The following is a 12,745-nucleotide window of genomic DNA, read 5'->3' as shown; positions in this document are numbered from 1 at the left end:
GCTGAACGCTGCAAAACCCCGACAACCTTTTTTCTCCCTAAACTAATAGGCCCAGTACGTCAGCTGCGGGGCGTTCCTCCGGCTGATATTAGAGGTGTTGCTGAGGGCTTCGCCTGTCTACGGCGGTGCTGGGCGTGGTTGCAGCCAGCGACGTTTCCGGTGTTCGACTCAGCGTCCTGCCGGTTGCGGAAACGGGGTCGCAGCATCTCAGCGGCTGCATCGACGGCTGTTACATCTGCAGCCCATAGCAGCACACTGATCATCGAGAACTACAAATTACAATATTAAGTGTCCGGTGAGTTTGTTTCAAGTTGGAAGTGGAGTGTTGTATATAGGGAGTGTGCTTTTATAGGATTGTTGATTACAAGTCTGCGTGCGTAAATAGTTAATATCTTACAATAATGTCGGGAAGTGAAATGTCAGACGAAGAGCAATCTATGTCCGATAGGAGCATGAGATCCCTTTTTAGGGCGATCGCTAAATTAAAACAATCTAACGAGGAATCTACTGCTAGATTAAAAGAGGAATTGAAACAATCTAACGAAGAATCTACTGCGAGATTAAAAGAGGAACTTAAAGGGGAGCTAACAAAATCGACAGACAGGTTACAGGAACATCTTAATGAAACCAGTCGAGAATTAAGTGATAAAATAGAGTCTTCTAAAGTTGAAATGCAAGAAAAACTAGTAGGACTTAGTAATAAGATTGCTGATAATTGTAAAAGGTTAGAAGAACATATCCAGGAATCGCGCGAGGAAAAAGCTCGCATGCGACACGATATTACTGACTTATCCGAGAGACTAGATAGTGTCAATATCTTAGTTGTAAATGAAATACAGAAAAATAACGATATGTTACGAGATGAATTTTCTATGCAAACAGAAACTGTTCGCAGAGAATTATTGAAATCTATTAAAGAGGTCTCTACCAAACCTGTAGAGATTTCTTCAATAGATAATGTAGAATTAGAAACATTAACTCATCAAGTAGAAAAGGACCATACCGAAATCGAAAACATGAAATTTTTAATTACTGAGATATGCAGTAATCTTGAGACTGCCAAAGATAATAACATTGATGAAGGCACAGAGCGTTCACATCGTGAACACAGTGAAGAATCGATATTAGCTAGTCGCGTATCCAATACAGAAATGCGGATACAGGAAATTACTAAACGGTTATCGGAATTAGATAATAACGAGAACATTTCAGGTAGCAGAGGTAATAACATAATCAGAGACAACAGTCGCATCGAATTTGCTAGCTCGGACGACAACAATATGAATAAAGCAATCACGGCAAGCCAATCCGATGCAACTCCGTCTCTGCAAGCTAAACAAAATCCGACTATTTCTCTCGCAGAATGTCTGGATGACATAACGACAAATTCAAATGTAGCAAGTCGATTTCCTGTATTCAAACCAGGAGGCGAACTGCACCCTATAATCTTTATAAAAGCTTTTGAAACATCATTATCTCCTAAATGGAGTAATGAAAAACGCATTCAATTTGTAATAGGACATTTAGAAGCAGAAGCTGCGGAGTGGGCAGTACTGCATAGAAATGAATTCAGGGATTGGGATGATTTTGTTAAGCAGTTTAAACAAAATTATTGGTCAAGACGAAAACAACAACACTTAACTTTAGAGTTGTTAGACCCTCCTCCATATTCTAAACGGTGGGGAGGTTATAGGAATTATTTTGAATGGAATTTAAACCGTGCTAAATTAATTGAAAGTCATCTAATGCGAGTCCTAATTAGTGGATTACCGTATTATGTAAAGGAAAGAAAAATGTTATTCTACGAATTATACAAAACCTTAATAATGGGGACGAAACAGTTAACACTCGGGGTGTGTGGTTATATTTTAACGACTTGTTGTATTGGAAAGCACAGAGGGAACACCAGAGATGGAAAATCTGCATTCCGAAAACTGTTGTGGACGAGTTAATTACTTATATTCATGAAGGTTACGGGCATTTTGGAATTCATAAATGTATTAAACATCTAATGAAGTATTATTATTTCAAAAATATGTCCCGTATTGTGAGAAGTATTATTAGGGCTTGTGAAACCTGTCAAAAGGTTAAAGTTAATAACAAATCCAAGCGTTATAAATTATATGCTGTAATTCCTCGAGGTTTGTGGGATCTACTATCATTAGATTTTTTCGGCCCTCTGCCTCGGAGTTCAGGAGGATTAACCTATGTGTTTGTTGTAATGGAATGTTGGTCCAAACATGTGAAACTGTATACTTTGAAACGAGCGAATACAGCAAGCGTTATACGCTGCCTCACCCGAAATTACTTTGTTAACTGGGGCATTCCTAAACGACTTATGTCTGACAACGGTAGTGCCTTTATTAGTCAAAGATTTCAAGATATGATAAGACAATATGGAATCAAACATATCTTAATTTCGAAATATCACCCTCAAAGTAATTTAGTAGAAAGAGTCATGAAAGAATTAGGACGATTATGTAGAACTTATTGTGCACATAAACATACTCGGTGGGCCAAACTAATGCCTGAATTCGAAAAGATATTAAATGAATTGTCTCACCTAACGACGGGATTATCACCTATAGAAATTTTAGGCAAACGAATTATAGGTGAGCCTTTACTAGCTGCTTTACCTTGGCCACCAGTAAATGAGATACAACAAGATATTCCAGACGAAAAAGTTTGCGAACAGATTGTAAAAAATGCCGAACGGAGAATTAAAAGTTATAATCAACAGGCTGTAGAACCCTCATTTCAGGTAGGAGATCTTGTGTTAGTACGATCTCATCCTAAAAGTTCTAAGATCGGTAAGGAGTGTAGAAAATTCTTCTTGATCTTTGAAGGTCCATATGTTGTACATAAGATTGTACATCCCAAAGCATTACTTCTTATGGAACCTTCATCAGGTGTAATTAAAGGATTATATAGTGTTGATCAAATGAAACTCTTCATTCCTAAATAAGTTAATATTTAGTATATGTTACACACGGAAGAGCGTTCATAGTTTATTCATGTGAAGTTTTCGTGATAGTTACGTATTATTTTAAAGAATAGAACAGAAAGCTTAAACAAGTGTTCTACAATAATCTACTGGTACTTCAAAAAGAGAAAGATAACCAAAAAGGGGGATTTATATGGAAGAAATTTTGCTCTTAGGTCAAAAGGAATTTTGCATATTTTAAATTTACTCGGATAGTAGGAACCAAAGGGGATGGTTAATAGTTTTAGGGACCATGGGCGTCCAGAGCTATATGGCTCACGAGAACATAGCAGAGTGCCTTTAATAGAGGTTTGCAATAGTGTTAATACAGAACACACCAAACGGGGCTCTCTCGCTTGTTTCTCCTAAATAAATGGCCATTACCCAACAAGGTGTCCGAAGGTAAAGAAAGCCGTGCCGAGATTCTAAAGAGAGTTTTGCTTGATTTCTTCTTGACCTCAGGCATAAATAAGGTATTAGGGAAGAGGATGACGTAAAGTAAATAGTACTATTAGTTATTGTGAGAAACTTATTAGCAATATACATTCTTGGAAAGAATAACTCTAGTAAATAAATGAAACTATAACTAATCTATCACAATTTGAATGCTCTGTCCTAATGTATAACGTTAAAGAACGTACTAGATTGGTATTTATTAGCAACTGTTAACTGAAGAGGAGCAATCTCCCTATATTCGGTTACGAATTACCATAATAGCACAATTAAGAGTAAATAACAAATAGTCAAAACGGTATCGTGTTAAAAGGATTAAATCTCTCTAATAGCAAGGACTCTAGGTTACGTAAAATGTGAGGAAAATGTATTAACAGTTAAATATTGTATATTGAACAGTTTTAATTTCGGTTAAAACCTGACAAACTGAGCTTGTGGGTGGGGTATGTAGTGGGACGAAATTAAACGTCACCCATCCACCAAGTCAGCCCAGTTTGCAGGTGACTATAAGTTTAATTTAGTTTTTGTTTATGTGTTTTCTTATTATTTGTAATAAATGTGAATTATCTAAAAGTTTTGTATTTTTTTTATATGTTTCATGTACGGAGAGATCGGCGCAACGAACGGGGACAGCATCTTCGTTGCCGCGACCAGAGCGGAAATTGCTGGCCGCTATACGTCGCGGGTCGACAGCCAAGGAGCAACAGAAGATCCTGGAACCGAGTTGTTGCGTCGTGTTTCTAAAAAATTAAAAATGAATTTTTATACTCTTTTTGTACAACAATGACGTCATAATGAGCTTAATCTTATTGAGATGTTAGTCACTGTCTGTCAACGCTCAAGTTCACATCTGTATGTGTAGGAAGCTAATAAAATAGTGTATGTTACTAAAGTTGAAACACGTGTCTTGAAGATTTATTTATGAAGAGTTATGTGAACGGATTAATAATATATTTGACAAGATTATTGATTCAGACAGCGTTGGCCGAAACTTTGAATCTAAAAAGTTTATTTAATGTGTGATTCTGATATCGATTAGATCAAGATAACGTGTGTCGATATAATTTTCTGAGGAGAAACAAACGAAATTTAAATTCGAAAAAGTTACGAAAACCAATTGGCCCAAGTGATGTAATTCTCTGCACACGACTCAACTGATGTTTTACAGTTTCGTTCAAGAACCATTCTATGACAATTTAAAAAGAATATGAATCATTTTTGAAGTGGGTTGTAACCGACGTAGGTGACGAAGTCTGCACATGGTCATACATATAACAAACGAAAACCCAAATACGTCGTTACACCGCACCATGACTATTAAATTTTCGTCTCCCTTCACTACCTGAGTAATTTCTTTTATTTCATCATACATTTCCTCAATTTCTTCGTCATCTGCAGAGCTAGTTGGCATATAAACTTGTACTACTGTAGTAGGCGTGGGCTTCGTGTCTATCTTGGCCACAATAATGCGTTCACTATGCTGTTTGTAGTAGCTTACCCGCACTCCTAATTTTTATTCATTATTAAACCGACTCCTGCATTACCCCTATTTGCTTTTGTATTTGTAACCCTGTATTCGCCTGACCAAAAGTCGTGTTCCTCCTGCTAGCGAACTTCACTAATTCCTACTGTTGTGACTTGGCAAGGCAGCCAAGCCACTAGGAGAGGAAGCCGAAAGGCACGCGTTTATGCTCACGCAGGCTGGCGTGAGGTCTGGAACTGGTAAAGTAATTGAGACTAGCAAATAAAGTACGAAGCTGCTGGAATACTTAACTTTAATCCATAATTGGTGAACATCGGTCTGACGACACATGCATCACAAGATAAATAGCAAATGATAAAGGCGCCTTGCTAGGTCGTAGCAAACGACGTAGCTGAAGGCTATGCCAACTATCGTCTCGGCAAATGAGAGCGTAATTTGTCAGTGAACCATCGCTAGGAAAGTCGGCTGTACAACTTGGGCGAGTGCAAGGAAGTCTCTCTAGACCTGCCGTGTGGCGGCGCTCGGTCTGCAATCACTGATAGTGGCGACACGCGGGTCCGACGTATACTACCGGACCGCGGCCGATTTAAAGGCTACCACCTAGCAAATGTGGTGTCTGGTGGTGACACCACACCTACTATATCTAACTTTAACCTATCCATTTCCCTTTTTAAATTTTCTAACCTACCTGCTCGATTAAGGGATCTGACATTCCACGCTCCGATCCGTAGAATGCCAGTTTTATTTCTGCTGATAACGACGTCCTCCTGAGTAGTCCCCGCCCGGAGATCCGAATGGGGGACTATTTTACCTTCGGAATATTTTACCCAAGAGGTCGCCATCATCATTTAACCATGCAGTAAAGCTGCATACCCTCGGGAAAAATTACGGCTGTAGTTTTCCCTTGCTTTCAGCCGTTCGCAGTACCAGCACAGCAAGGGCTTTTTGGTTAGTGTTACAAGGCCAGATCAGTCAATCATCCTGACTGTTGCCCCTGAAACTACTGAAAAGGCTGCTGCCCCACTTCAGGAACCACACGTTTGTCTGGCCTCTCAACAGATACCCCTCCGTTGTGGTTGCACCTACGGTACGGCTATTGAGGTATTGAGGAAAGGTGAAGCGCCAAACCGGAAAGTGGATTTGGAAATTCGAAGAACAAAAATAGCCCACAATATTAAAGAAAAACAAAATGCTCATAACGTCTACTTGAAAACAGCGGAGAAGGAAGCCTGGAAAATATATAAACAGTAAAGAAATAAAACAAAGTATTTAATAAAAAAGACACCATAGTGAATAGGGATAAGATTTATTATTAATGTTGAACATAACATTTATGGAAGACTGAATACGGCGTTTGAACTTATGAAACATGAGAAAAAATGGAGAGAGATACTGGAAATATAATATAATAACAGAAAATCGATTAATACAACATTACAGGAAAATATATTATGAAGACAGTGAAGAAAGTAACTATATAAAACTGAAAATAACTCTGTACATTCTGTAGACGTTACAGAAGTTAAAGCCGCTCTAAATGTACGAGTAACAAAACAGAAAAGCTACTTGCCTAATTGGAATTTATGTGTAGTTAATCACATACGGGGGAATCATCTTTGAATTCTGCTTCCTCAGGTTTTTGAATATGTGTTGGAGGAACTGTTCTATATCTACAGTATGGTACACGGCTGAAGTTATTATGTGGGTCCGCCACCATATTGCCATTGTTGTTTCAAGCTACGCAGAAGTTTCGCTGGGAAACATTTACACATCCTCCATATAGTTCCGATACCTCCCCATGTGATTTTCGTATTTTCGGTGCCCTGAAGAAAGACATTCGAGGTCGTCGATTTGCTTCGGAAGAAGAGATTGTCCCTGGGTACAATCACGGTTCGCAGACCAACCACAAACATTTTACCATGATGGCATTGATCGTCTTGTCTCATAATGGGATAAATTTATCAACAGTTACGGCAAATATATTTGGAATAATAAACAGTTTACTCACTTTTTTCAATCTGTCTCGTTTTCATCTGACTTGCTCTTACGATACTACAGTTTAACTATACTACAGTTTAACTATATTTGCTAATAAGATAGAGATAATGACATTCAAAGGGAAGAATACAATCAGATCGAAATGAACAGTAAATGAGAAAATTTTAGAACAATTATCCGACTTCAGTTACCTAGCATGTTACGATAGTTTTAATTGTGACAAAGACATTAAGAAGAAGGTTAGTAGATTTCAAGCTATATGAGGAACAACTAGGATAACGTTGGGAAGGAAAACAAGAAAGGAAACACAAATGATAATCTATGAATTTATGGCCGTACAAGAGTAACTTGCACTTGTATGTGTTTCGAATCATAAACAGTAAGAAAAAAAATCACATATACAGGCGCCACAGATGAAGTTCATGGGATATGTGGGGGGCTGTAATAAAATGGAAAAATAAGGAATGAAACAATAAGATCAAATACAAAAATCTTTTCAGTTACTGACAACACGGAAGTGAACAGAATGAAATGGCAGGAAGAAGTTGATAAAATAATAGAAAAAACATTACAAAAATATGAATTATTGGTCGATTGGAAAGATTTTGCTGCTAAGTATTGAAGGAGACCAAACAGCTATGGTCATTCTTCTTTTCGCCCCCTCCCCCCCCCCCCCCCCCAAGACGGAAGCAGTGTACCCAATGTGTCTTTGTAAAATGTAAATTCTGTGTGCAAGTGTACTAAAAGTTCGCATGGATTGTTTCTGAGGCGCAATGTGGGAACCAGCCAGATGGGACGTGGTAAACCGCCTAAAAACCACATCCAGACTGTCCGGCACACTGAACCCTCCTCGTTAACTCGATGGCGGTATTCGGTCCGGGGCAAGCATACCTCCCCGTGCCGGAATGACCGGACGAATGACTGGAAAGAGAGAACTAGGAAGACATCGTAAGAGGAGAAAGGAAGATAGAGACGGCAACAAGTGACTATTCTTGCAAGGAGATGATGGTGATGATGATGATGACGAACTTAGTGGTCGTTAAGAATGTGTCACGTGTACTACAGTTTCACAAAGCATCAAATTATTAGCTCAAACATAGATATGAATAACTGGTTTCCATGAACAAGGCTTCAGTGACAGCATTAATATCTATGGAATTAGGTTATGCGTGATGTGTCATCTTTCATAGAGATATTCAACACCGATTTTTCAGTGACAATTCAACTACGTTGCTGAAGGACCGATTCGGCCGATTAACTGGGTGGTAACGTGCTCACCTCCCATGCGAGCGGACCAGGGCTCGGTTCCCGGCCGGGTAGGAGATTATCTGCGCTCGGGGACTAGGTGTTGTGTTGTCCTAATCATCATTTCATCCTCATTACCGTCGCGCAGGTCGCCCAATGTGGCATCGACTGAAATAAGACTTACACTTGACGGCTGAACTTCCCCAGATGGGGCCTTCTGGCCAACGATGCCGTACGCTCATTTCATTTTTTTCCAACAAGATTTCGTTGATCATATGCACAAAAGCTGTCCGCCTCCCTAGCTGAGTGGCCATGTGGGGGACACGGGTTCGATTCCCGGCACTACCAAGAATTTTTCGTTGGTGGGAGGACTGGAATGGGGTGCACTCAGACCCGAGCTGGCAACTGAGGAGTTGCTTGGCCGAGTGGTAGTCCACATCGTGTCTACTAAGCCGACAAAGGTAGGGGCAGTTGTGTCCTGACCCCACGTCCTTCCATACTGCATCTCGATGACGCCGTTGGCTGAGGATGACATAGTACCTCGTCGGATCCGGTTGACACCTCTGTAACCAGAACGGCGGTGATTCGAATAAATTTATCTCACTTTGAAATAATATGGTCAGTTTTCGGTTGCCTACGGAAAGATGATGGAGAAAGTGATCAAATTGAGCGATATGTGACACATGTGCAGACAAAGGTTTGCATAAGACTTAATGAAAGGAATGGAAAAAGTGCTTAACAGGGAATACGGGTTAAGGGTTAACAGAACAGAGCTGAAAGTGACCAAAAAGTAGACTATAAAGTAAAGAGAATACCGATAGGTTCAGCATTCAAATTAAGAACGGCACAGTAGTATGATAAATAAAAGATTTCACCTGTATAGAAAGCAAGATTAATCAGACTAGTCGAAGTAAGGGAAATATCGTAAGTACACTACCTGATCAAAAGCATCCGGACACCGTTTATTGGTCCTTGGGGTGTGTTCATCCTTCCTTTACAACGGCTTGAATCGTGCTGAGGACACTTTCAGTATGGTGTCTGAATGTCTGTGGAGCAGTGGCAGCCCACAGCTCCACAAGAGCCGAAACAAGAGAAGATAGTGATGTTGGACACTGCGACCTTGAGCGAAGTCGACTTTCTGCCTCATCCCAAAGGCCTTCTACATCTACATCCATACTCCGCAAGCCGCCTGACGGTGTGTGGCGGAGGGTACCTTGAGTACCTCTATCGGTTCTCCCTTCTATTCCAGTCTCGTATTGTTCGTTGAAAGAAGGATTGTCGGTATGCTTCTGTGTCGGCTATAATCTCTCTGATTTTATCCTCATGGTCTCTTCGCGAGATATACGTAGGAGGGAGCAATATACTGCTTGACTCTTCGGTGAAGGTATGTTCTCGAAACTTTAACAAAAGCCCGTACCGAGATACTGAGCGACTCTCCTGCAGGGTCTTCCACTGAAGTTTATCTATCATCTCTGTAACGCTTTCGCGATTACTAAATGATCCTGTAACGAAGCGCGCTACTCTCCGTTGGATCTTCTCTATCTCCTCTATCAACCCTATCTGGTACGGATCCCACACTGGTGAGCAGTATTCAAGCAGTAGGCGAACAAGCGTACTGTAACCTACTTCCTTTGTTTTCGGATTGCATATCCTTAGGATTCTTCCAATGAATGTCAGTCTGGCATCTGCTTTACCTACGATCAACTTTATATGAATATTCCAGTTTAAATCACTCCTAATGCGTACTCCCAGATAATTTATGGAATTAACTGCTTCCAGTTGCTGACCTGCGCCGGCCGCGGTGGTCTAGCGGTTCTAGGCGCTCAGTCCAGAACCGCGGGCCGGCTGCGGTCGCAGGTTCGAATCCTGCCTCGGGCATGGATGTGTGTGACGTCCTTAGGTTAGTTAGGTTTAAGTACTCCTAAGTTCTAGGGAACTGATGACCACAGATGTTAAGTCCCATAGTGCTCAGAGCCATTTGAACCATTTTTTGCTGACCTGCTATTTTGTAGCTAATGATAAGGGATCTATCTTTCTAGTATTCGCAGCACATTGCACTTGTCTACCTTGAGATTCAATTGCCATTCCCTGCACCATGCGTCAATTCGCTGCAGATCTTCCTGCATTTCAGTACAATTGTCCATTGTTACAACCTCTCGATACACCCCAGCATCATCTGCAAAAAGCCTCAGTGAACTTCCGATGTCATCCACAAAGTCATTTATGTATATTGTGAATAGCAACGGTCGTATGACACTCCCCTGCGTCACACCTGAAATCACTCTTACTTCGGAAGACTTCTCTCCATTGAGAATGACATGCTGCGTTCTGTTATCTAGGAACTCTTCAATCCAATCACACAATTGGTCTGATAGTCCGTATGCTCTTACTTTGTTCATTAAACGACTGTGGGGAACTGTATCGAACGCCTTGCCACAAGATTCGGGTCGAGAGTCTGGGCAGGCCAGTCCATTTCAGGAACGCTATCGCCAACAAACCACTGCGCCACAGGTGCTGCTTTATAACAGGTTGCATTATCAAGCTGATACACAAAGTCATCCTCTGCGAACTATAAGCAGTACGCAGTGCTGTAAGATGTATTCACATCCTTTCGCATTTAGCGTTTTCTTATGCTCATTAAGGGGCCACACACTAACCATCAGATCACACCCATTCTGTAACAGCACCTTCTCCGTACTTCGATGTTGGCACTATGCTTCCTGGCAGATGAAATTCCCCGTCATTCCCAAAATCCAAACACTTGCATCGAATTTCCACAGTGCAATTTATCACTCCAAACCACTCGTTTCTAGTAAGCCATTATCCATTGTCAACACTCCTCATCCCACAACAAAAATTGCTTAGCGTTGATTTTTACCTCATTCTTTTCAACTCCCTACTCAGAATCATTGTGTTGCAACCATTTTGCAATGCACTACGGTTCCTGTCCATCAGTACATGAGGTGTGCTGGTCTTGGTTCAGATGTGGTTGTGTTCGCGTTCGCACTTAACAGTCACATCGCCAACAGTGGACTTGGACATATTTAGAAGAACTGAAATACCCTTGACGGATTTGTTACTCAGGTGAGATCCAATGACTCACCGACGTTCGAATTCAATGATACATCCTACGGACCCATTGTGCTGTTGCTGCTTCTTTACTAACAACACAGTAATCGCCGCCTTCTTTCATATCAGTTGTTCCTCGTCTCGTGTCACCTAGCGTTCAGTTTCGTATTGCATAGGGGATTCCAGATACTTTTGATTAGACAGTGTAGATTTACACAGATGACAAAATGGTAGATATCGAAATAGATGACAGAGGGGTACAGAAACAATTAAAATCGCTCAAGAGAGGAAAGGCCGCTGGACCTGATGGGATACCAGTTCGATTTTACACTGAGTACGCGAAGGAACTTGCCCCCCTTCTTCAAGAGTTGTACCGTTGGTCTCTAGAAGAGCGTAGCGTTCCAAAGGATTGAAAAAGGCCACAGGTCATCCCCGTTTTCAAGAAGGGACGTCGAACAGAACTATAGACCTGTACCTCTAACGTCGATCAGTTGTAGAATTTTGGAACACGTATTATGTTCGAGTATTCTGGAGACTAGAAATGTACTCTGTAGGAATCAGCACGGGTTTCGAAAACGACGATCGTGTGAAACCCAGCTCGCGCTATTCGTCCACGAGACTCAGAGGGCCATAGACACGGGTTCACAGGTAGATGCCGTCTTTCTTGACTTCCGCAAGGCGTTCGATACAGTTCCCCACAGTCGTTTAATGAACAAAGTAAGAGCATATGGACTATCAGATCAATTGTGTGATTGGATTGAAGAGTTCCTAGATAACAGAACGCAGCATGTCCTTCTCAATGGAGAGAAGTCTCCCGAAGTAAGAGTGATTTCAGGTGTGCCGCAGGGAAGGGTCATAGGACCGTTGCTGTTCACAATATACATAAATGACCTTGTGGATGACATCGGAAGTTCACTGAGGCTTTTTGCGTATGATGCTGTAGTATATCGAGAGGTTGTAATAATGGAAAATTGTACCGAAATGCAGGAGGATCTGCAACGAATTGACGCATGGTGCAGGGAAATGGCAGTTGAATCTCAATGTAGACAAGTGTAATGTGCTGCGAATATATAGAAAGAAAGATCCTTTATCATTTAGCTACAATATAGCAGGCCAGCGACTGGAAGCAATTAGTTCCATAAATTATCTGGAAGTACGCATTAGGAGTGATTTAAAATGGAATGTTCATATAAAGTTGATCGTCGGTAAAGCAGATGCCAGACTGAGATTCATTGGAAGAATCCTAAGGAAATGCAATCCGAAAACAAAGCAAGTAGGTGACAGTACACTTGTTCGCCCACTGCTTGAATATTGCTCACCAGTGTGAGATCCGTACCAGATAGGGTTTATAGAAGAGATAGAGAAGATCCAACGGAGAGCAGCGCGCTTCGTTACAAGATCATTTAGTAATCGCGAAAGCGTTACGGAGATGATAGATAAACTCCAATGGAGGACCCTGCAAGAGAGACGCTCAGTAGCTCGGTACGGGCTTTTGTTGAAGTTTCGAGAACATA

This window comes from Schistocerca piceifrons, chromosome 5 (genome assembly GCF_021461385.2).
Source record: "Schistocerca piceifrons isolate TAMUIC-IGC-003096 chromosome 5, iqSchPice1.1, whole genome shotgun sequence".
NCBI lineage: Eukaryota > Metazoa > Arthropoda > Insecta > Orthoptera > Acrididae > Schistocerca > Schistocerca piceifrons.
The sequence above is the reverse complement of the archived record's forward strand: the minus strand, read 5'-3'. Positions refer to the sequence as shown.